We start from the raw sequence: 25502 nt of genomic DNA, 5'->3' as shown, positions 1-25502 counted from the left end.
CCCGTCAGCAGTCTCGAGGCTGTGCTGGTGGGAGGGTGTGAGGGTCCACGGCTTTGTTGGTGGCCCGGTGTGAGTGGGGCTCTGCTGGACTTTCTGCAGGAGTTGCCAGGCTGCCACCTGTAAAGAAGAGGATGTGTCACCCATAACTTCCACTGGAATTTCTCTCCGGGCTGAGGTGAGGAAGGAAAAAAAGGAATGATGGCCGGGACAGGAGGGGTATATCAGGCAGGGAATTGGAAAGCTTCTAGAAGAGTGCCGGGGCCAGGATCATCCTGGCTGGCCTGCAGGCACCTAGTTGGCCTGCGTGCTGTCGCTGGTGTGGCTCCACGGCCCTTCCTCTAGGCTTTCAAGCCCTTTTACATATTCAGGTGTTTTACCTGGGAACGGTGGGAACAGTTAAGCAGCAGCTGGCCTGGGGCTCAGCTCACGTTTACTCACAGAGGCCTCAGCACTGTCCCCCAGCTTTGCAATGAGGATGCTCCTTGCGTGGGGGGGCCGGGCTGCTGGCTGTATGGGAGATGATTCCCCACCTCTGACCAATGTCAGAATTGTTTACCGCTGGAGCAAGTGCCCTGATAGGGTTTTCCTCTGTATAACTGCTGGGTTCAGGTTTTTTTTTTTCTTTTTTGGTTCAAGTTAGAATTTATTCATCTTTTATGTATTTATTGATATAAGCATGGAAATAATTCATTCATAGAAATACATCTGTGTGAAGGGAAGAACTTTTTTCTGTTTTATTTTTAAATTTCATTTCTAAAAATTTTGCAGTTTAATTATATTTATTTTTCTATACAGCAGGTTATTATTAGTTATCTATTTTATTCATATACATATATATAGGTCAATACCTATCTCCCAACTCATCTGACCACCATCACCCCATGGCTTCCCCCACTTGGTGTCCATACGTTTGTTCTCTACCTCTGTTTCTCTATTTCTGCCCTGCAAACCTGTTCATCTGTACCATATATCTAGGTTCCACATACATGCATTAATACAGAATATTTGTTTTGCTCTTTCTGACTTACTTCATTCTGTATGACAGTCTCTAGATCCACCGACTTCTCTACAAATAACCCAGTGTCATTCCTTTTCATGGCTGAGTCATATCCCATTTTATGTATGTACCACATCTTTATCCATTCATCTGTCTGTGGGCATTTAGGTTGCTTCCATTACCTGGCTATTGTAAATAGTGCTGCAATGAACATTGTGGTGAATGTGTGTTTTTGATTTATGGTTGTCTCTGTGTATATGCCCAGAAGTGGGATTGCTGGATCCTATGGTAATTCTATTTCTAGTTTCTTTAAGGAAACTCCATACTGTTCTCCATAGTGACTGTATCAATTTACCTTCCCACCAGTAGTGGAAGAGGGTTCCTTTTGTCCACACCCTCCCCAGAATTTGTTGTTTGTAGATTTTCTGATGATGCCGATTCTAACAGGTGTGAGGTGATACCTCATTGTCGTTTTGATTTGCATTTCTCTAATAATTAGTGGTGTTGAGCAGCTTTTCATGTGCGTCTTGGCCGTCTCTTTGACTTCTTTGAAGAAACGTCTATTTAATTCTTCTGCCCATTTTTGTATTGGGTTGTTTGTTTTATTAATATTAAGCTGCGTGAGCTGTTTATATATATTGGAGATTAAACCCTTGTCCATTGATTCGTTTGCGAACGTTTTCGCCCATTCTGAGGGTTGCCTTTTTCCATTCCCGTTTTTTTTTAACCAAAAAAGAAAGAAAGCAAAAGAAGCAGAACACTAATGTGCGTGAAATATGCCTCTTGAAACTGTCGTTTTGAAATATGGACGTCTTTTGAACTTTTTGGTCGATATATGACCCCAGGATTTGTTTTCAGGGCAGGTGTCATTTACAGGCCTGCAATGATTTGGAATATCCACTGACCAGTAGCGCTGGGATTAAAGCTGCTGTTGTGCGAAATGGCCACAAGGTGGCAGCAGTTCTCCCTTAGCAAATCTGGTTACCAGGGCAACAGAGCCTCAATGGAAGCCTGTTCTAGATTGGAATTTAGAATGGAATGTGCCAGGAGAAAGCCCCTCAAGTTTGTCTCACTACTTCTTGTTCGTGTTTTTAATTTAATTTTTAATTTTTTATTACAGCAAGTTTGATTACAACGTTTGCTTGTTGTAGGTGTGCAAGATGTGGTTCTTTTACACATATACATATGTCTGTTCTTCCTGGGACCCTTTTCCCATGTACGTTATGACAGAATGTTGAGTAGTCTTCTCTTGGCATTCCGTAGGTCTTTGGTGATTATATATTTCACCTGTGTTTGTATATGTCTCTTAACCCCAATATCGTAATGAATCCAATCCTCACACCTTTCCATTGGTGAACCATAAGTTTGTTTAATGAATCTGTGATTGCCCTTCTCCGTGGAAATATCTGCCCTGGTATCCGTTTTTAGGTAACACCTATAAGTGATATCCTACGATATGTGTCTTTCACTTTCTGACTTACTACAAGTCACGTGATTACCTGTAGACTCATCTACGGGGCTGCAAATGGCATTGTGCTCTTTTTTTCCTTGGCTAATATTCTGTCTTAGCGAGGTCCATTTTCTGCAATGTGATTCCCTGAGGGCTGAGGATTAGCTGACCTGGGCAGCCTGACCCTGCCGGCAAGCCCTCCCTAGGTGTGCCTGGGTTGAGTTCAATAGAAACAGCACTCCAGGCAGCAATAGCCCCTGCAGCTGTGCCTGACTCCATATTCTCTGCCCCGTCAGCAGTCTCGGGGCTGTGCTGGTGGGAGGGTGTGAGGGTCCACGGCTTTGTTGGTGGCCCGGTGTGAGTGGGGCTCTGCTGGAATTTCTGCAGGAGTTGCCAGGTTGCCACCTGTAAAGAAGAGGATGTGTCACCCATAACTTCCACTGGAATTTCTCTCCGGGCTGAGGTGAGGGAGGAAAAAAAGGAGTGGGGGCCGGGACAGGAGTGGTATCTCAGGCAGGGAAATGGAAAGCTTCCAGAAGAGCGCCCGGGGCCAGGACCATCCTGGCTGGCCTGCAGGCACCAAGTTGGCCTGCGTGCTGTCGCTGGTGTGGCTCCACGGCCCTTCCTCTAGGCTTTCAAGCCCTTGTACATATTCAGGTGTTTTACCTGGGAAGGGTGGGAACAGTTCAGCAGCAGCTGGCCTGGGGCTCAGCTCACGTTTACTCACAGAGGCCTTGGCACTGTCCCCCAGCTTTGCAATCAGGACGCTCCTTGCGTGGGGGGGCCGGGCTGCTGGCTGTATGGGAGATGATTCCCCACCTCTGACCAATCTCAGAATTGTTTACCGCTGGAGCAAGTGCCCTGATAGGGTTTTCCTCTGTATAACTGCTGGGTACAGGATTTGTTTTTTCTTTTTTGGTTCAAGTTAGAAGTTATTCATCTTTTATGTATTTATTGATATAAGCATGGAAATAATTCATTCATAGAAATACATCTGTGTGAAGGGAAGAACTTTTTTTCTGTTTTATTTTTAAATTTCATTTCTAAAAATTTTGCAGTTTAATTATATTTATTTTTCTATACAGCAGGTTATTATTAGTTATCTATTTTATTCATATACATATATACAGGTCAATACCTATCTCCCAACTCAACTGACCACCAACACCCCATGGCTTCCCCCACTTGGTGTCCATATGTTTTTTCTCTACCTCTGTTTCTCTATTTCTGCCCTGCAAACCTGTTCATCTGTACCATATATCTAGGTTCCTCATACATGCATTAATACAGAATATTTGTTTTGCTCTTTCTGACTTACTTCATTCTGTATGACAGTCTCTAGATCCACCGACTTCTCTACAAATAACCCAGTTTCATTCCTTTTCATGGCTGAGTCATATCCCATTTTATGTATGTACCACATCTTTATCCATTCATCTGTCTGTGGGCATTTAGGTTGCTTCCATTACCTGGCTATTGTAAATAGTGCTGCAATGAACATTGTGGTGAATGTGTGTTTTTGATTTATGGTTGTCTCTGGGTATATGCCTAGAAGTGGGATTGCTGGATCCTATGGTAATTCTATTTCTAGTTTCTTTAAGGAAACTCCATACTCTTCTCCATAGTGACTGTATCAATTTACCTTCCCACCAATAGTGGAAGAGGGTTCCTTTTGTCCACACCCTCCCCAGAATTTGTTGTTTGTAGATTTTCTGATGCTGCCGATTCTAACAGGTGTGAGGTGATACCTCATTGTCATTTTGATTTGCATTTCTCTAATACTTAGTGGTGTTGAGCAGCTTTTCATATGCGTCTTGGCCGTCTCTGTGACTTCTTTGAAGAAACGTCTATTTAGATCTTCTGCCCATTTTTGTATTGGGTTGTTTGTTTTATTAATATTAAGCTGCGTGAGCTGTTTATATATATTGGAGATTAAACCCTTGTCCATTGATTCGTTTGCGAACGTTTTCGCCCATTCTGAGGGTTGCCTTTTTCCATTCCCGTTTTTTTTTAACCAAAAAAGAAAGAAAGCAAAAGAAGCAGAACACTAATGTGCGTGAAATATGCCTCTTGAAACTGTCGTTTTGAAATATGGACGTCTTTTGAACTATTTGGTCGATATATGACCCCAGGATTTGTTTTCAGGGCAGGTGTCATTTACAGGCCTGCAATGATTTGGAATATCAACTGACCAGTAGCGCTGGGATTAAAGCTGCTGTTGTGCGAAATGGCCACAAGGTGGCAGCAGTTCTCCCTTAGCAAATCTGGTTACTAGGGCAACAGAGCCTCAATGGAAGCCTGTTCTAGATTGGAATTTAGAATGGAATGTGCCAGGAGAAAGCCCCTCAAGTTTGTCTCACTACTCCTTGTTCGTGTTTTTAATTTAATTTTTAATTTTTTATTACAGCAAGTTTGATTACAACGTTTGCTTGTTGTAGGTGTGTAAGATGTGGTTCTGTTACACATATACATATGTCTGTTCTTCCTGGGACCCTTTTCCCATGTACGTTATGACAGAATGTTGAGTAGTCTTCTCTTGGCATTCCGTAGGTCTTTGGTGATTATATATTTCACCTGTGTTTGTATATGTCTCTTAACACCAATATCGTAATGAATCCAATCCTCACACCTTTCCATTGGTGAACCACAAGTTTGTTTAATGAATCTGTGATTGCCCTTCTCCGTGGAAATATCTGCCCTGGTATCCGTTTTTAGGTAACACCTATAAGTGATATCCTACGATATGTGTCTTTCACTTTCTGACTTACTACAAGTCACGTGATTACCTGTAGACTCATCTACGGGGCTGCAAATGGCATTGTGCTCTTTTTTTCCTTGGCTAATATTCTGTCTTAGCGAGGTCCATTTTCTGCAATGTGATTCCCTGAGGGCTGAGGATTAGCTGACCTGGGCAGCCTGACCCTGCCGGCAAGCCCTCCCCAGGTGTGCGTGGGTTGAGGTCGATAGAAACAGCACTCCAGGCAGCAATAGCCCCTGCAGCTGTGCCTGATTCCATATTCTCTGCCCCGTCAGCAGTCTCGAGGCTGTGCTGGTGGGAGGGTGTGAGGGTCCACGGCTTTGTTGGTGGCCCGGTGTGAGTGGGGCTCTGCTGGACTTTCTGCAGGAGTTGCCAGGCTGCCACCTGTAAAGAAGAGGATGTGTCACCCATAACTTCCACTGGAATTTCTCTCCGGGCTGAGGTGAGGAAGGAAAAAAAGGAATGATGGCCGGGACAGGAGGGGTATATCAGGCAGGGAAATGGAAAGCTTCTAGAAGAGTGCCGGGGCCAGGATCATCCTGGCTGGCCTGCAGGCACCAAGTTGGCCTGCGTGCTGTCGCTGGTGTGGCTCCACGGCCCTTCCTCTAGGCTTTCAAGCCCTTGTACATATTCAGGTGTTTTACCTGGGAAGGGTGGGAACAGTTCAGCAGCAGCTGGCCTGGGGCTCAGCTCACGTTTACTCACAGAGGCCTCGGCACGGTCCTCCAGCTTTGCAATGAGGATGCTCCTTGCGTGGGGGGGCCGGGCTGCTGGCTGTATGGGAGATGATTCCCCACTTCTGACCAATGTCAGAATTGTTTACCGCTGGAGCAAGTGCCCTGATAGGGTTTTCCTCTGTATAACTGCTGGGTTCAGGTTTTTTTTTTTCTTTTTTGATTCAAGTTAGAATTTATTCATCTTTTATGTATTTATTGATATAAGCATGGAAATAATTCATTCATAGAAATACATCTGTGTGAAGGGAAGAACTTTTTTCTGTTTTATTTTAAATTTCATTTCTAAAAATTTTGCTGTTTAATTATATTTATATTTCTATACAGCAGGTTATTATTAGTTATCTATTTTATTCATATACATATATATAGGTCAATACCTATCTCCCAACTCATCTGACCACCATCACCCCATGGCTTCCCCCACTTGGTGTCCATACGTTTGTTCTCTACCTCTGTTTCTCTATTTCTGCCCTGCAAACCTGTTCATCTGTACCATATATCTAGGTTCCACATACATGCATTAATACAGAATATTTGTTTTGCTCTTTCTGACTTACTTCATTCTGTATGACAGTCTCTAGATCCACCGACTTCTCTACAAATAACCCAGTTTCATTCCTTTTCATGGCTGAGTCATATCCCATTTTATGTATGTACCACATCTTTATCCATTCATCTGTCTGTGGGCATTTAGGTTGCTTCCATTACCTGGCTATTGTAAATAGTGCTGCAATGAACATTGTGGTGAATGTGTGTTTTTGATTTATGGTTGTCTCTGGGTATATGCCCAGAAGTGGGATTGCTGGATCCTATGGTAATTCTATTTCTAGTTTCTTTAAGGAAACTCCATACTGTTCTCCATAGTGACTGTATCAATTTACCTTCCCACCAATAGTGGAAGAGGGTTCCTTTTGTCCACACCCTCCCCAGAATTTGTTGTTTGTAGATTTCCTGATGCTGCCGATTCTAACAGGTGTGAGGTGATACCTCATTGTCGTTTTGATTTGCATTTCTCTAATAATTAGTGGTGTTGAGCAGCTTTTCATGTGCGTCTTGGCCGTCTCTTTGACTTCTTTGAAGAAACGTCTATTTAGATCTTCTGCCCATTTTTGTATTGGGTTGTTTGTTTTATTAATATTAAGCTGCGTGAGTTGTTTATATATATTGCAGATTAAACCCTTGTCCATTGATTCGTTTGCGAACGTTTTCGCCCATTCTGAGGGTTGCCTTTTTCCATTCCCGTTTTTTTTTAACCAAAAAAGAAAGAAAGCAAAAGAAGCAGAACACTAATGTGCGTGAAATATGCCTCTTGAAACTGTCGTTTTGAAATATGGACGTCTTTTGAACTTTTTGGTCGATATATGACCCCAGGATTTGTTTTCAGGGCAGGTGTCATTTACAGGCCTGCAATGATTTGGAATATCCACTGACCAGTATCGCTGGGATTAAAGCTGCTGTTGTGCGAAATGGCCACAAGGTGGCAGCAGTTCTCCTTTAGCAAATCTGGTTACCAGGGCAACAGAGCCTCATTGGAAGCCTGTTCTAGATTGGAATTTAGAATGGAATGTGCCAGGAGAAAGCCCCTCAAGTTTGTCTCACTACTTCTTGTTCGTGTTTTTAATTTAATTTTTAATTTTTTATTACAGCAAGTTTGATTACAACGTTTGCTTGTTGTAGGTGTGCAAGATGTGGTTCTGTTACACATATACATATGTCTGTTCTTCCTGGGACCCTTTTCCCATGTACGTTATGACAGAATGTTGAGTAGTCTTCTCTTGGCATTCCGTAGGTCTTTGGTGATTATATATTTCACCTGTGTTTGTATATGTCTCTTAACCCCAATATCGTAATGAATCCAATCCTCACACCTTTCCATTGGTGAACCATAAGTTTGTTTAATGAATCTGTGATTGCCCTTCTCCGTGGAAATATCTGCCCTGGTATCCGTTTTTAGGTAACACCTATAAGTGATATCCTACGATATGTGTCTTTCACTTTCTGACTTACTACAAGTCACGTGATTACCTGTAGACTCATCTACGGGGCTGCAAATGGCATTGTGCTCTTTTTTTCCTTGGCTAATATTCTGTCTTAGCGAGGTCCATTTTCTGCAATGTGATTCCCTGAGGGCTGAGGATTAGCTGACCTGGGCAGCCTGACCCTGCCGGCAAGCCCTCCCTAGGTGTGCCTGGGTTGAGTTCAATAGAAACAGCACTCCAGGCAGCAATAGCCCCTGCAGCTGTGCCTGACTCCATATTCTCTGCCCCGTCAGCAGTCTCGGGGCTGTGCTGGTGGGAGGTTGTGAGGGTCCACGGCATTGTTGGTGGCCCGGTGTGAGTGGGGCTCTGCTGGACTTTCTGCAGGAGTTGCCAGGCTGCCACCTGTAAAGAAGAGGATGTGTCACCCATAACTTCCACTGGAGTTTCTCTCCGGGCTGAGGTGAGGAAGGAAAAAAAGGAATGATGGCCGGGACAGGAGGGGTATATCACGCAGGGAAATGGAAAGCTTCCAGAAGAGTGCCGGGGCCAGGACCATCCTGGCTGGCCTGCAGGCACCAAGTTGGCCTGCGTGCTGTCGCTGGTGTGGCTCCACGGCCCTTCCTCTAGGCTTTCAAGCCCTTGTACATATTCAGGTGTTTTACCTGGGAAGGGTTGGAACAGTTCAGCAGCAGCTGGCCTGGGGCTCAGCTCACGTTTACTCACAGAGGCCTCGGCACTGTCCCCCAGCTTTGCAATGAGGACGCTCCTTGCGTGGGGGGGCCGGGCTGCTGGGTGTATGGGAGATGATTCCCCACCTCTGACCAATCTCAGAATTGTTTACCGCTGGAGCAAGTGCCCTGATAGGGTTTTCCTCTGTATAACTGCTGGGTTCAGGTTTTTTTTTCTTTTTTGTTTCAAGTTAGAATTTATTCATCTTTTATGTATTTATTGATATAAGCATGGAAATAATTCATTCATAGAAATACATCTGTATGAAGGGAAGAACTTTTTTCTGTTTTATTTTTAAATTTCATTTCTAAAAATTTTGCAGTTTAATTATATTTATTTTTCTATACAGCAGGTTATTATTAGTTATCTATTTTATTCATATACATATATACAGGTCAATACCTATCTCCCAACTCATCTGACCACCAACACCCCATTGCTTCCCCCACTTGGTGTCCATACGTTTGTTCTCTACCTCTGTTTCTCTATTTCTGCCCTGCAAACCTGTTCATCTGTACCATATATCTAGGTTCCACATACATGCATTAATACAGAATATTTGTTTTGCTCTTTCTGACTTACTTCATTCTGTATGACAGTCTCTAGATCCACCGACTTCTCTACAAATAACCCAGTTTCATTCCTTTTCATGGCTGAGTCATATCCCATTTTATGTATGTACCACATCTTTATCCATTCATCTGTCTGTGGGCATTTAGGTTGCTTCCATTACCTGGCTATTGTAAATAGTGCTGCAATGAACATTGTGGTGAATGTGTGTTTTTGATTTATGGTTGTCTCTGTGTATATGCCCAGAAGTGGGATTTCTGGATTCTATGGTAATTCTATTTCTAGTTTCTTTAAGGAAACTCCATAATGTTCTCCATAGTGACTGTATCAATTTACCTTCCCACCAATAGTGGAAGAGGGTTCCTTTTGTCCACACCCTCCCCAGAATTTGTTGTTTGTAGATTTTCTGATGATGCCGATTCTAACAGGTGTGAGGTGATACCTCATTGTCGTTTTGATTTGCATTTCTCTAATAATTAGTGGTGTTGAGCAGCTTTTCATGTGCGTCTTGGCCGTCTCTTTGACTTCTTTGAAGAAACGTCTATTTAGATCTTCTGCCCATTTTTGTATTGGGTTGTTTGTTTTATTAATATTAAGCTGCGTGAGCTGTTTATATATATTGGAGATTAAACCCTTGTCCATTGATTCGTTTGCGAACGTTTTCGCCCATTCTGAGGGTTGCCTTTTTCCATTCCCGTTTTTTTTTAACCAAAAAAGAAAGAAAGCAAAAGAAGCAGAACACTAATGTGCGTGAAATATGCCTCTTGAAACTGTCGTTTTGAAATATGGACGTCTTTTGAACTTTTTGGTCGATATATGACCCCAGGATTTGTTTTCAGGGCAGGTGTCATTTACAGGCCTGCAATGATTTGGAATATCCACTGACCAGTAGCGCTGGGATTAAAGCTGCTGTTGTGCGAAATGGCCACAAGGTGGCAGCAGTTCTCCCTTAGCAAATCTGGTTACCAGGGCAACAGAGCCTCAATGGAAGCCTGTTCTAGATTGGAATTTAGAATGGAATGTGCCAGGAGAAAGCCCCTCAAGTTTATCTCAATACTTCTTGTTCGTGTTTTTAATTTAATTTTTAATTTTTTATTACAGCAAGTTTGATTACAACGTTTGCTTGTTGTAGGTGTGCAAGATGTGGTTCTGTTACACATATACATATGTCTGTTCTTCCTGGGACCCTTTTCCCATGTACGTTATGACAGAATGTTGAGTAGTCTTCTCTTGGCATTCCGTAGGTCTTTGGTGATTATATATTTCACCTGTGTTTGTATATGTCTCTTAACCCCAATATCGTAATGAATCCAATCCTCACACCTTTGCATTGGTGAGCCATAAGTTTGTTTAATGAATCTGTGATTGCCCTTCTCCGTGGAAATATCTGCCCTGGTATCCGTTTTTAGGTAACACCTATAAGTGATATCCTACGATATGTGTCTTTCACTTTCTGACTTACTACAAGTCCCGTGCTTACCTGTAGACTCATCTACGGGGCTGCAAATGGCATTGTGCCCTTTTTTTCCTTGGCTAATATTCTGTCTTAGCGAGGTCCATTTTCTGCAATGTGATTCCCTGAGGGCTGAGGATTAGCTGACCTGGGCAGCCTGACCCTCCCGGCAAGCCCTACCCAGGTGTGCGTGGGTTGAGGTCGATAGAAACAGCACTCCAGGCAGCAATAGCCCCTGCAGCTGTGCCTGATTCCATATTCTGTGCCCCGTCAGCAGTCTCGGGGCTGTGCTGGTGGGAGGGTGTGAGGGTCCACGGCTTTGTTGGTGGCCCGGTGTGAGTGGGGCTCTGCTGGACTTTCTGCAGGAGTTGCCAGGCTGCCACGTGTAAAGAAGAGGATGTGTCACCCATAACTTCCACTGGAATTTCTCTCCGGGCTGAGGTGAGGAAGGAAAAAAAGGAATGATGGCCGGGACAGGAGGGGTATATCAGGCAGGGAAATGGAAAGCTTCCAGAAGAGCGCCCGGGGCCAGGACCATCCTGGCTGGCCTGCAGGCACCAAGTTGGCCTGCGTGCTGTCGCTGGTGTGGCTCCACGGCCCTTCCTCTAGGCTTTCAAGCCCTTGTACATATTCAGGTGTTTTACCTGGGAAGGGTGGGAACAGTTCAGCAGCAGCTGGCCTGGGGCTCAGCTCACGTTTACTCACAGAGGCCTCGGCACGGTCCCCCAGCTTTGCAATGAGGACGCTCCTTGCGTGGGGGGGCCGGGCTGCTGGCTGTATGGGAGATGATTCCCCACCTCTGACCAATCTCAGAATTGTTTACCGCTGGAGCAAGTGCCCTGATAGGGTTTTCCTCTGTATAACTGCTGGGTTCAGGTTTTTTTTTCTTTTTTGGTTCAAGTTAGAATTTATTCATCTTTTATGTATTTATTGATATAAGCATGGAAATAATTCATTCATAGAAATACATCTGTGTGAAGGGAAGAACTTTTTTCTGTTTTATTTTTAAAATTCATTTCTAAAAATTTTGCAGTTTAATTATATTTATTTTTCTATACAGCAGGTTATTATTAGTTATCTATTTTATTCTTATACATATATACAGGTCAATACCTATCTCCCAACTCATCTGACCACCAACACCCCATGGCTTCCCCCACTTGGTGTCCATACGTTTGTTCTCTACCTCTGTTTCTCTATTTCTGCCCTGCAAACCTGTTCATCTGTACCATATATCTAGGTTCCACATACATGCATTAATACAGAATATTTGTTTTGCTCTTTCTGACTTACTTCATTCTGTATGACAGTCTCTAGATCCACCGACTTCTCTACAAATAACCCAGTTTCATTCCTTTTCATGGCTGAGTCATATCCCATTTTATGTATGTACCACATCTTTATCCATTCGTCTGTCTGTGGGCATTTAGGTTGCTTCCATTACCTGGCTATTGTAAATAGTGCTGCAATGAACATTGTGGTGAATGTGTGTTTTTGATTTATGGTTGTCTCTGGGTATATGCCCAGAAGTGGGATTGCTGGATCCGATGGTAATTCTATTCCTAGTTTCTTTAAGGAAACTCCATACTGTTCTCCATAGTGACTGTATCAATTTACCTTCCCACTAATAGTGGAAGAGGGTTCCTTTTGTCCACACCCTCCCCAGAATTTGTTGTTTGTAGATTTTCTGATGCTGCCGATTCTAACAGGTGTGAGGTGATACCTCATTGTCGTTTTGATTTGCATTTCTCTAATAATTAGTGGTGTTGAGCAGCTTTTCATGTGCGTCTTGGCCGTCTCTGTGACTTCTTTGAAGAAACGTCTATTTAGATCTTCTGCCCATTTTTGTATTGGGTTGTTTGTTTTATTAATATTAAGCTGCGTGAGCTGTTTATATATATTGGAGATTAAACCCTTGTCCATTGATTCGTTTGCAAACGTTTTCGCCCATTCTGAGGGTTGCCTTTTTCCATTCCCGTTTTTTTTTAACCAAAAAAGAAAGAAAGCAAAAGAAGCAGAACACTAATGTGCGTGAAATATGCCTCTTGAAACTGTCGTTTTGAAATATGGACGTCTTTTGAACTTTTTGGTCGATATATGACCCCAGGATTTGTTTTCAGGGCAGGTGTCATTTACAGGCCTGCAATGATTTGGAATATCCACTGACCATTAGCGCTGGGATTAAAGCTGCTGTTGTGTGAAACGGCCAAAAGGTGGTAGCAGTTCTCCCTTAGCAAATCTGGTTACTAGGGCAACAGAGCCTCAATGGAAGCCTGTTCTAGATTGGAATTTAGAATGGAATGTGCCAGGAGAAAGCCCCTCAAGTTTGTCTCACTACTTCTTGTTCGTGTTTTTAATTTAATTTTTAATTTTTTATTACAGCAAGTTTGATTACAACGTTTGCTTGTTGTAGGTGTGCAAGATGTGGTTCTGTTACACATATACATATGTCTGTTCTTCCTGGGACCCTTTTCCCATGTACATTATGACAGAATGTTGAGTAGTCTTCTCTTGGCATTCCGTAGGTCTTTGGTGATTATATATTTCACCTGTGTTTGTATATGTCTCTTAACCCCAATATCGTAATGAATCCAATCCTCACACCTTTCCATTGGTGAACCATAAGTTTGTTTAATGAATCTGTGATTGCCCTTCTCCGTGGAAATATCTGCCCTGGTATCCGTTTTTAGGTAACACCTATAAGTGATATCCTACGATATGTGTCTTTCACTTTCTGACTTACTACAAGTCCCGTGCTTACCTGTAGACTCATCTACGGGGCTGCAAATGGCATTGTGCCCTTTTTTTCCTTGGCTAATATTCTGTCTTAGCGAGGTCCATTTTCTGCAATGTGATTCCCTGAGGGCTGAGGATTAGCTGACCTGGGCAGCCTGACCCTGCCGGCAAGCCCTCCCCAGGTGTGCGTGGGTTGAGGTCGATAGAAACAGCACTCCAGGCAGCAATAGCCCCTGCAGCTGTGCCTGATTCCATATTCTCTGCCCCGTCAGCAGTCTCGGGGCTGTGCTGGTGGGAGGGTGTGAGGGTCCACGGCTTTGTTGGTGGCCCGGTGTGAGTGGGGCTCTGCTGGACTTTCTGCAGGAGTTGCCAGGCTGCCACCTGTAAAGAAGAGGATGTGTCACCCATAACTTCCACTGGAATTTCTCTCCGGGCTGAGGTGAGGAAGGAAAAAAAGGAATGATGGCCGGGACAGGAGGGGTATATCAGGCAGGGAAATGGAAAGCTTCTAGAAGAGTGCCCGGGGCCAGGACCATCCTGGCTGGCCTGCAGGCACCAAGTTGGCCTGCATGCTGTCGCTGGTGTGGCTCCATGGCCCTTCCTCTAGGCTTTCAAGCCCTTGTACATATTCAGGTGTTTTACCTGGGAAGGGTGGGAACAGTTCAGCAGCAGCTGGCCTGGGGCTCAGCTCACGTTTACTCACAGAGGCCTCGGCACGGTCCCCCAGCTTTGCAATGACGACGCTCCTTGCGTGGGGGGGGCCGGGCTGCTGGCTGTATGGGAGTTGATTCCCCACCTCTGACCAATGTCAGAATTGTTTACCGCTGGAGCAAGTGCCCTGATAGGGTTTTCCTCTGTATAAATGCTGGGTTCAGGTTTTTTTTTTCTTTTTTGGTTCAAGTTAGAATTTATTCATCTTTTATGTATTTATTGATATAAGCATGGAAATAGTTCATTCATAGAAATACATCTGTGTGAAGGGAAGAACTTTTTTCAGTTTTATTTTAAATTTCATTTCTAAAAATTTTGCAGTTTAATTATATTTAATTTTTGATACAGCAGGTTATTATTAGTTATCTATTTTATTCATATACATATATACAGGTCAATACCTATCTCCCAACTCATCTGACCACCATCACCCCATGGATTCCCCCACTTGGTGTCCATACGTTTGTTCTCTACCTCTGTTTCTCTATTTCTGCCCTGCATACCTGTTCATCTGTACCATATATCTAGGTTCCACATACATGCATTAATACAGAATATTTGTTTTGCTCTTTCTGACTTACTTCATTCTGTATGACAGTCTCTAGATCCACCGACTTCTCTACAAATAACCCAGTTTCATTCCTTTTCATGGCTGAGTCATATCCCATTTTATGTATGTACCACATCTTTATCCATTCATCTGTCTGTGGGCATTTAGGTTGCTTCCATTACCTGGCTATTGTAAATAGTGCTGCAATGAACATTGTGGTGAATGTGTGTTTTTGATTTATGGTTGTCTCTGGGTATATGCCCAGAAGTGGGATTGCTGGATCCTATGGTAATTCTATTTCTAGTTTCTTTAAGGAAACTCCATACTGTTCTCCATAGTGACTGTATCATTTTACCTTCCCACCAATAGTGGAAGAGGGTTCCTTTTGTCCACACCCTCCCCAGAATTTGTTGTTTGTAGATTTTCTGATGATGCCGATTCTAACAGGTGTGAGGTGATACCTCATTGTCGTTTTGATTTGCATTTCTCTAATAATTAGTGGTGTTGAGCAGCTTTTCATGTGCGTCTTGGCCGTCTCTGTGACTTCTTTGAAGAAACGTCTATTTAGATCTTCTGCCCATTTTTGTATTGGGTTGTTTGTTTTATTAATATTAAGCTGCGTGAGCTGTTTATATATATTGGAGATTAAACCCTTGTCCATTGATTCGTTTGCGAACGTTTTGGCCCATTCTGAGGGTTGCCTTTTTCCATTCCCGTTTTTTTTTAACCAAAAAAGAAAGAAAGCAAAAGAAGCAGAACACTAATGTGCGTGAAATATGCCTCTTGAAACTGTCGTTTTGAAATATGGACGTCTTTTGAAATTTTTGGTTGATATATGACCCCAGGATTTGTTTTCAGGGCAGGTGTCATTTACAGGCCTGCAATGATTTGGAATATCCACTGACCAGTAGCGCTGGGATTAAAGCTGCTGTTGTGCGAAATGGCCACAAGGTGGCAGCAGTTCTCCCTTAGCAAGTCTGGTTACCAGGGCAACAGAGCCTCAATGGAAGCCTGTTCTAGATTGGAATTTAGAATGGAATGTGCCAGGAGAAAGCCCCTCAAGTTTGTCTCACTACTTCTTGTTCGTGTTTTTAATTTAATTTTTAATTTTTTATTACAGCAAGTTTGATTACAACGTTTGCTTGTTGTAGGTGTGCAAGATGTGGTTCTTTTACACATATACATATGTCTGTTCTTCCTGGGACCCTTTTCCCATGTACGTTATGACAGAATGTTGAGTAGTCTTCTCTTGGCATTCCGTAGGTCTTTGGTGATTATATATTTCACCTGTGTTTGTATATGTCTCTTAACCCCAATATCGTAATGAATCCAATCCTCACACCTTTCCATTGGTGAACCATAAGTTTGTTTAATGAATCTGTGATTGCCCTTCTCCGTGGAAATATCTGCCCTGGTATCCGTTTTTAGGTAACACCTATAAGGGATATCCTACGATATGTGTCTTTCACTTTCTGACTTACTACAAGTCACATGATTACCTGTAGACTCATCTACGGGGCTGCAAATGGCATTGTGTCCTTTTTTTCCTTGGCTAATATTCTGTCTTATCGAGGTCCATTTTCTGCAATGTGATTCCCTGAGGGCTGAGGATTAGCTGACCTGGGCAGCCTGACCCTGCCGGCAAGCCCTCCCCAGGTGTGCCTGTGTTGAGGTCAATAGAAACAGAACTCCAGGCAGCAATAGCCCCTGCAGCTGTGCCTGACTCCATATTCTCTGCCCCGTCAGCAGTCTCGGGGCTGTGCTGGTGGGAGGGTGTGATGGTCCACGGCTTTGTTGGTGGCCCGGTGTGAGTGGGCCTCTGCTGGACTTTCTGCAGGAGTTGCCAGGCTGCCACCTGTAAAGAAGAGGATGTGTCACCCATAACTTCCACTGGAATTTCTCTCCGGGCTGAGGTGAGGAAGGAAAAAAAGGAATGATGGCCGGGACAGGAGGGGTATATCAGGCAGGGAAATGGAAAGCTTCTAGAAGAGTGCCCGGGGCCAGGACCATCCTGGCTGGCCTGCAGGCACCAAGTTGGCCTGCGTGCTGTCGCTGGTGTGGCTCCACGGCCCTTCCTCTAGGCTTTCAAGCCCTTGTACATATTCAGGTGTTTTACCTGGGAAGGGTGGGAACAGTTCAGCAGCAGCTGGCCTGGGGCTCAGCTCACGTTTACTCACAGAGGCCTCGGCACGGTCCCCCAGCTTTGCAATGACGACGCTCCTTGCGTGGGGGGGCCGGGCTGCTGGCTGTATGGGAGATGATTCCCCACCTCTGACCAATGTCAGAATTGTTTACCGCTGGAGCAAGTGCCCTGATAGGGTTTTCCTCTGTATAACTGCTGGGTTCAGGTTTTTTTTTTCTTTTTTGGTTCAAGTTAGAATTTATTCATCTTTTATGTATTTATTGATATAAGCATGGAAATAATTCATTCATAGAAATACATCTGTGTGAAGGGAAGAACTTTTTTCTGTTTTATTTTTAAATTTCATTTCTAAAAATTTTGCAGTTTAATTATATTTATTTTTCGATACAGCAGGTTATTATTAGTTATCTATTTTATTCATATACATATATACAGGTCAATACCTATCTCCCAACTCATCTGACCACCATCACCCCATGGCTTCCCCAACTTGGTGTCCATACGTTTGTTCTCTACCTCTGTTTCTCTATTTCTGCCCTGCAAACCTGTTCATCTGTACCATATATCTAGGTTCCACATACGTGCATTAATACAGAATATTTGTTTTGCTCTTTCTGACTTACTTCATTCTGTATGACAGTCTCTAGATCCACCGACTTCTCTACAAATAACCCAGTTTCATTCCTTTTCATGGCTGAGTCATATCCCATTTTATGTATGTACCACATCTTTATCCATTCATCTGTCTGTGGGCATTTAGGTTGCTTCCATTACCTGGCTATTGTAAATAGTGCTACAATGAACATTGTGGTGAATGTGTGTTTTTGATTTATGGTTGTCTCTGTGTATATGACCAGAAGTGGGATTGCTGGATCCTATGGTAATTCTATTTCTAGTTTCTTTAAGGAAACTCCATACTGTTCTCCATAGTGACTGTATCAATTTACCTTCCCAGCAATAGTGGAAGAGGGTTCCTTTTGTCCACACCCTCCCCAGAATTTGTTGTTTGTAGATTTTCTGATGATGCCGATTCTAACAGGTGTCAGGTGATACCTCATTGTCGTTTTGATTTGCATTTCTCTAATAATTAGTGGTGTTGAGCAGCTTTTCATGTGCGTCTTGGCCGTCTCTGTGACTTCTTTGAAGAAACGTCTATTTAATTCTTCTGCCCATTTTTGTATTGGGTTGTTTGTTTTATTAATATTAAGCTGCGTGAGCTGTTTATATATATTGGAGATTAAACCCTTGTCCATTGATTCGTTTGCGAACGTTTTCGCCCATTCTGAGGGTTGCCTTTTTCCATTCCCGTTTTTTTTTAACCAAAAAAGAAAGAAAGCAAAAGAAGCAGAACACTAATGTGCGTGAAATATGCCTCTTGAAACTGTCGTTTTGAAATATGGACGTCTTTTGAACTTTTTGGTCGATATATGACCCCAGGATTTGTTTTCAGGGCAGGTGTCATTTACAGGCCTGCAATGATTTGGAATATCCACTGACCAGTAGCGCTGGGATTAAAGCTGCTGTTGTGCGAAATGGCCACAAGGTGGCAGCAGTTCTCCCTTAGCAAATCTGGTTACCAGGGCAACAGAGCCTCAATGGAAGCCTGTTCTAGATTGGAATTTAGAATGGAATGTGCCAGGAGAAAGCCCCTCAAGTTTGTCTCACTACTTCTTGTTCGTGTTTTTAATTTAATTTTTAATTTTTTATTACAGCAAGTTTGATTACAACGTTTGCTTGTTGTAGGTGTGCAAGATGTGGTTCTGTTACACATATACATATGTCTGTTCTTCCTGGGACCCTTTTCCCATGTACGTTATGACAGAATGTTGAGTAGTCTTCTCTTGGCATTCCGTAGGTCTTTGGTGATTATATATTTCACCTGTGTTTGTATATGTCTCTTAACCCCAATATCGTAATGAATCCAATCCTCACACCTTTCCATTGGTGAACCATAAGTTTGTTTAATGAATCTGTGATTGCCCTTCTCCGTGGAAATATCTGCCCTGGTATCCGTTTTTAGGTAACACCTATAAGTGATATCCTACGATATGTGTCTTTCACTTTCTGACTTACTACAAGTCACGTGCTTACCTGTAGACTCATCTACGGGGCTGCAAATGGCATTGTGCCCTTTTTTTCCTTGGCTAATATTCTGTCTTAGCGAGGTCCATTTTCTGCAATGTGATTCCCTGAGGGCTGAGGATTAGCTGACCTGGGCAGCCTGACCCTGCCGGCAAGCCCTCCCCAGGTGTGCCTGGGTTGAGTTCAATAGAAACAGCACTCCAGGCAGCAATAGCCCCTGCAGCTGTGCCTGACTCCATATTCTCTGCCCCGTCAGCAGTCTCGGGGCTGTGCTGGTGGGAGGGTGTGAGGGTCCACGGCTTTGTTGGTGGCCCGGTGTGAGTGGGTCTCTGCTGGAATTTCTGCAGGAGTTGCCAGGTTGCCACCTGTAAAGAAGAGGATGTGTCACCCATAATTTCCACTGGAATTTCTCTCCGGGCTGAGGTGAGGGAGGAAAATAAAGAGTGGGGGCCGGGACAGGAGTGGTATCTCAGGCAGGGAAATGGAAAGCTTCCAGAAGAGCGCCCGGGGCCAGGACCATCCTGGCTGGCCTGCAGGCACCAAGTTGGCCTGCGTGCTGTCGCTGGTGTGGCTCCACGGCCCTTTCTCTAGGCTTTCAAGCCCTTGTACATATTCAGGTGTTTTACCTGGGAAGGGTGGGAACAGTTCAGCAGCAGCTGGCCTGGGGTTCAGCTCACGTTTACTCACAGAGGCCTCGGCACTGTCCCCCAGCTTTGCAATCAGGACGCTCCTTGCGTGGGGGGGCCGGGCTGCTGGCTGTATGGGAGATGATTCCCCACCTCTGACCAATCTCAGAATTGTTTACCGCTGGAACAAGTGCCCTGATAGGGTTTTCCTCTGTATAACTGCTGGGTACAGGATTTTTTTTTTCTTTTTTGATTCAAGTTAGAAGTTATTCATCTTTTATGTATTTATTGATATAAGCATGGAAATAATTTATTCATAGAAATACATCTGTGTGAAGGGAAGAACTTTTTTTCTGTTTTATTTTTAAATTTCATTTCTAAAACTTTTGCAGTTTAATCATATTTATTTTTCTATACAGCAGGTTATTATTAGTTATCTATTTTATTCATATACATATATACAGGTCAATACCTATCTCCCAACTCATCTGACCACCAACACCCCATGGCTTCCCCCACTTGGTGTCCATACGTTTGTTCTCTACCTCTGTTTCTCTATTTCTGCCCTGCAAACCTGTTTATCTGTACCATATATCTAGGTTCTACATACATGCATTAATACAGAATATTTGTTTTGCTCTTTCTGACTTACTTCATTCTGTATGACAGTCTCTAGATCCACCGACTTCTCTACAAATAACCCAGTTTCATTCCTTTTCATGGCTGAGTCATATCCCATTTTATGTATGTACCACATCTTTATCCATTCGTCTGTCTGTGGGCATTTAGGTTGCTTCCATTACCTGGCTATTGTAAATAGTGCTGCACTGAACATTGTGGTGAATGTGTGTTTTTGATTTATGGTTGTCTCTGGGTATATGCCCAGAAGTGGGATTGCTGGATCCTATGGTAATTCTATTCCTAGTTTCTTTAAGGAAACTCCATACTGTTCTCCATAGTGACTGTATCAATTTACCTTCCCACTAATAGTGGAAGAGGGTTCCTTTTGTCCACACCCTCCCCAGAATTTGTTGTTTGTTGATTTTCTGATGCTGCCGATTCTAACAGGTGTGAGGTGATACCTCATTGTCATTTTGATTTGCATTTCTCTAATAATTAGTGGTGTTGAGCATCTTTTCTTGTGCGTCTTGGCCGTCTCTGTGACTTCTTTGAAGAAACGTCTATTTAGATCTTCTGCCCATTTTTGTATTGGGTTGTTTGTTTTATTAATATTAAGCTGCGTGAGCTGTTTATATATATTGGAGATTAAACCCTTGTCCATTGATTCGTTTGCGAACGTTTTCGCCCTTTCTGAGGGTTGCCTTTTTCCATTCCCTTTTTTTTTAACCAAAAAAGAAAGAAAGCAAAAGAAGCAGAACACTAATGTGCGTGAAATATGCCTCTTGAAACTGTCGTTTTGAAATATGGACGTCTTTTGAACTTTTTGGTCGATATATGACCCCACGATTTGTTTTCAGGGCAGGTGTCATTTACAGGCCTGCAATGATTTGGAATATCCACTGACCATTAGCGCTGGGATTAAAGCTGCTGTTGTGGGAAACGGCCACAAGGTGGCAGCAGTTCTCCCTTAGCAAATCTGGTTACCAGGGCAACAGAGCCTCAATGGAAGCCTGTTCTAGATTGGAATTTAGAATGGAATGTGCCAGGAGAAAGCCCCTCAAGTTTGTCTCACTACTTCTTGTTCGTGTTTTTAATTTAATTTTTAATTTTTTATTACAGCAAGTTTGATTACAACGTTTGCTTGTTGTAGGTGTGCAAGATGTGGTTCTTTTACACATATACATATGTCTGTTCTTCCTGGGACCCTTTTCCCATGTACGTTATGACAGAATGTTGAGTAGTCTTCTCTTGGCATTCCGTAGGTCTTTGGTGATTATATATTTCACCTGTGTTTGTATATGTCTCTTAACCCCAATATCGTAATGAATCCAATCCTCACACCTTTCCATTGGTGAACCATAAGTTTGTTTAATGAATCTGTGATTGCCCTTCTCCGTGGAAATATCTGCCCTGGTATCCGTTTTTAGGTAACACCTATAAGTGATATCCTACGATATGTGTCTTTCACTTTCTGACTTACTACAAGTCACGTGATTACCTGTAGACTCATCTACGGGGCTGCAAATGGCATTGTGCTCTTTTTCTCCTTGGCTAATATTCTGTCTTAGCGAGGTCCATTTTCTGCAATGTGATTCCCTGAGGGCTGAGGATTAGCTGACCTGGGCAGCCTGACCCTGCCGGCAAGCCCTCCCCAGGTGTGCCTGGGTTGAGTTCAATAGAAACAGCACTCCAGGCAGCAATAGCCCCTGCAGCTGTGCCTGATTCCATATTCTCTGCCCCGTCAGCAGTCTCGGGGCTGTGCTGGTGGGAGGGTGTGAGGGTCCACGGCTTTGTTGGTGGCCCGGTGTGAGGGGGCTCTGCTGGACTTTCTGCAGGAGTTGCCAGGCTGCCACCTGTAAAGAAGAGGATGTGTCACCCATAACTTCCACTGGAATTTCTCTCCGGGCTGAGGTGAGGAAGGAAAAAAAGGAATGATGGCCGGGACAGGAGGGGTATATCAGGCAGGGAAATGGAAAGCTTCTAGAAGAGTGCCCGGGGCCAGGACCATCCTGGCTGGCCTGCAGGCACCAAGTTGGCCTGCGTGCTGTCGCTGGTGTGGCTCCACGGCCCTTCCTCTAGGCTTTCAAGCCCTTGTACATATTCAGGTGTTTTACCTGGGAAGGGTGGGAACAGTTCAGCAGCAGCTGGCCTGGGGCTCAGCTCACGTTTACTCACAGAGGCCTCGGCACGGTCCCCCAGCTTTGCAATGACGACGCTCCTTGCGTGGGGGGGCCGGGCTGCTGGCTGTATGGGAGATGATTCCCCACCTCTGACCAATGTCAGAATTGTTTACCGCTGGAGCAAGTGCCCTGATAGGGTTTTCCTCTGTATAACTGCTGGGTTCAGGTTTTTTTTTTCTTTTTTGGTTCAAGTTAGAATTTATTCATCTTTTATGTATTTATTGATATAAGCATGGAAATAATTCATTCATAGAAATACATCTGTGTGAAGGGAAGAACTTTTTTCTGTTTTATTTTTAAATTTCATTTCTAAAAATTTTGCAGTTTAATTATATTTATTTTTCGATACAGCAGGTTATTATTAGTTATCTATTTTATTCATATACATATATACAGGTCAATACCTATCTCCCAACTCATCTGACCACCATCACCCCATGGCTTCCCCAACTTGGTGTCCATACGTTTGTTCTCTACCTCTGTTTCTCTATTTCTGCCCTGCAAACCTGTTCATCTGTACCATATATCTAGGTTCCACATACGTGCATTAATACAGAATATTTGTTTTGCTCTTTCTGACTTACTTCATTCTGTATGACAGTCTCTAGATCCACCGACTTCTCTACAAATAACCCAGTTTCATTCCTTTTCATGGCTGAGTCATATCCCATTTTATGTATGTACCACATCTTTATCCATTCATCTGTCTGTGGGCATTTAGGTTGCTTCCATTACCTGGCTATTGTAAATAGTGCTACAATGAACATTGTGGTGAATGTGTGTTTTTGATTTATGGTTGTCTCTGTGTATATGACCAGAAGTGGGATTGCTGGATCCTATGGTAATTCTATTTCTAGTTTCTTTAAGGAAACTCCATACTGTTCTCCATAGTGACTGTATCAATTTACCTTCCCAGCAATAGTGGAAGAGGGTTCCTTTTGTCCACACCCTCCCCAGAATTTGTTGTTTGTAGATTTTCTGATGATGCCGATTCTAACAGGTGTCAGGTGATACCTCATTGTCGTTTTGATTTGCATTTCTCTAATAATTAGTGGTGTTGAGCAGCTTTTCATGTGCGTCTTGGCCGTCTCTGTGACTTCTTTGAAGAAACGTCTATTTAATTCTTCTGCCCATTTTTGTATTGGGTTGTTTGTTTTATTAATATTAAGCTGCGTGAGCTGTTTATATATATTGGAGATTAAACCCTTGTCCATTGATTCGTTTGCGAACGTTTTCGCCCATTCTGAGGGTTGCCTTTTTCCATTCCCGTTTTTTTTTAACCAAAAAAGAAAGAAAGCAAAAGAAGCAGAACACTAATGTGCGTGAAATATGCCTCTTGAAACTGTCGTTTTGAAATATGGACGTCTTTTGAACTTTTTGGTCGATATATGACCCCAGGATTTGTTTTCAGGGCAGGTGTCATTTACAGGCCTGCAATGATTTGGAATATCCACTGACCAGTAGCGCTGGGATTAAAGCTGCTGTTGTGCGAAATGGCCACAAGGTGGCAGCAGTTCTCCCTTAGCAAATCTGGTTACCAGGGCAACAGAGCCTCAATGGAAGCCTGTTCTAGATTGGAATTTAGAATGGAATGTGCCAGGAGAAAGCCCCTCAAGTTTGTCTCACTACTTCTTGTTCGTGTTTTTAATTTAATTTTTAATTTTTTATTACAGCAAGTTTGATTACAACGTTTGCTTGTTGTAGGTGTGCAAGATGTGGTTCTGTTACACATATACATATGTCTGTTCTTCCTGGGACCCTTTTCCCATGTACATTATGACAGAATGTTGAGTAGTCTTCTCTTGGCATTCCGTAGGTCTTTGGTGATTATATATTTCACCTGTGTTTGTATATGTCTCTTAACCCCAATATCGTAATGAATCCAATCCTCACACCTTTCCATTGGTGAACCATAAGTTTGTTTAATGAATCTGTGATTGCCCTTCTCCGTGGAAATATCTGCCCTGGTATCCGTTTTTAGGTAACACCTATAAGTGATATCCTACGATATGTGTCTTTCACTTTCTGACTTACTACAAGTCCCGTGCTTACCTGTAGACTCATCTACTGGGCTGCAAATGGCATTGTGCCCTTTTTTTCCTTGGCTAATATTCTGTCTTAGCGAGGTCCATTTTCTGCAATGTGATTCCCTGAGGGCTGAGGATTAGCTGACCTGGGCAGCCTGACCCTGCCGGCAAGCCCTCCCCAGGTGTGCCTGGGTTGAGTTCAATAGAAACAGCACTCCAGGCAGCAATAGCCCCTGCAGCTGTGCCTGACTCCATATTCTCTGCCCCGTCAGCAGTCTCGGGGCTGTGCTGGTGGGAGGGTGTGAGGGTCCACGGCTTTGTTGGTGGCCCGGTGTGAGTGGGGCTCTGCTGGAATTTCTGCAGGAGTTGCCAGGTTGCCACCTGTAAAGAAGAGGATGTGTCACCCATAATTTCCACTGGAATTTCTCTCCGGGCTGAGGTGAGGGAGGAAAAAAAAGAGTGGGGGCCGGGACAGGAGTGGTATCTCAGGCAGGGAAATGGAAAGCTTCCAGAAGAGCGCCCGGGGCCAGGACCATCCTGGCTGGCCTGCAGGCACCAAGTTGGCCTGCGTGCTGTCGCTGGTGTGGCTCCACGGCCCTTCCTCTAGGCTTTCAAGCCCTTGTACATATTCAGGTGTTTTACCTGGGAAGGGTGGGAACAGTTCAGCAGCAGCTGGCCTGGGGCTCAGCTCACGTTTACTCACAGAGGCCTCGGCACTGTCCCCCAGCTTTGCAATCAGGACGCTCCTTGCGTGGGGGGGCCGGGCTGCTGGCTGTATGGGAGATGATTCCCCACCTCTGACCAATCTCAGAATTGTTTACCGCTGGAACAAGTGCCCTGATAGGGTTTTCCTCTGTATAACTGCTGGGTACAGGATTTTTTTTTTCTTTTTTGGTTCAAGTTAGAAGTTATTCATCTTTTATGTATTTATTGATATAAGCATGGAAATAATTCATTCATAGAAATACATCTGTGTGAAGGGAAGAACTTTTTTTCTGTTTTATTTTTAAATTTCATTTCTAAAAATTTTGCAGTTTAATTATATTTATTTTTCTATACAGCAGGTTATTATTAGTTATCTATTTTATTCATATACATATATACAGGTCAATACCTATCTCCCAACTCATCTGACCACCATCACCCCATGGCT

This window comes from Mesoplodon densirostris, chromosome 6, assembly GCF_025265405.1.
Source record: "Mesoplodon densirostris isolate mMesDen1 chromosome 6, mMesDen1 primary haplotype, whole genome shotgun sequence".
NCBI classification, from domain to species: domain Eukaryota; kingdom Metazoa; phylum Chordata; class Mammalia; order Artiodactyla; family Ziphiidae; genus Mesoplodon; species Mesoplodon densirostris.
Note: the sequence above shows the minus strand (reverse complement) of the source record.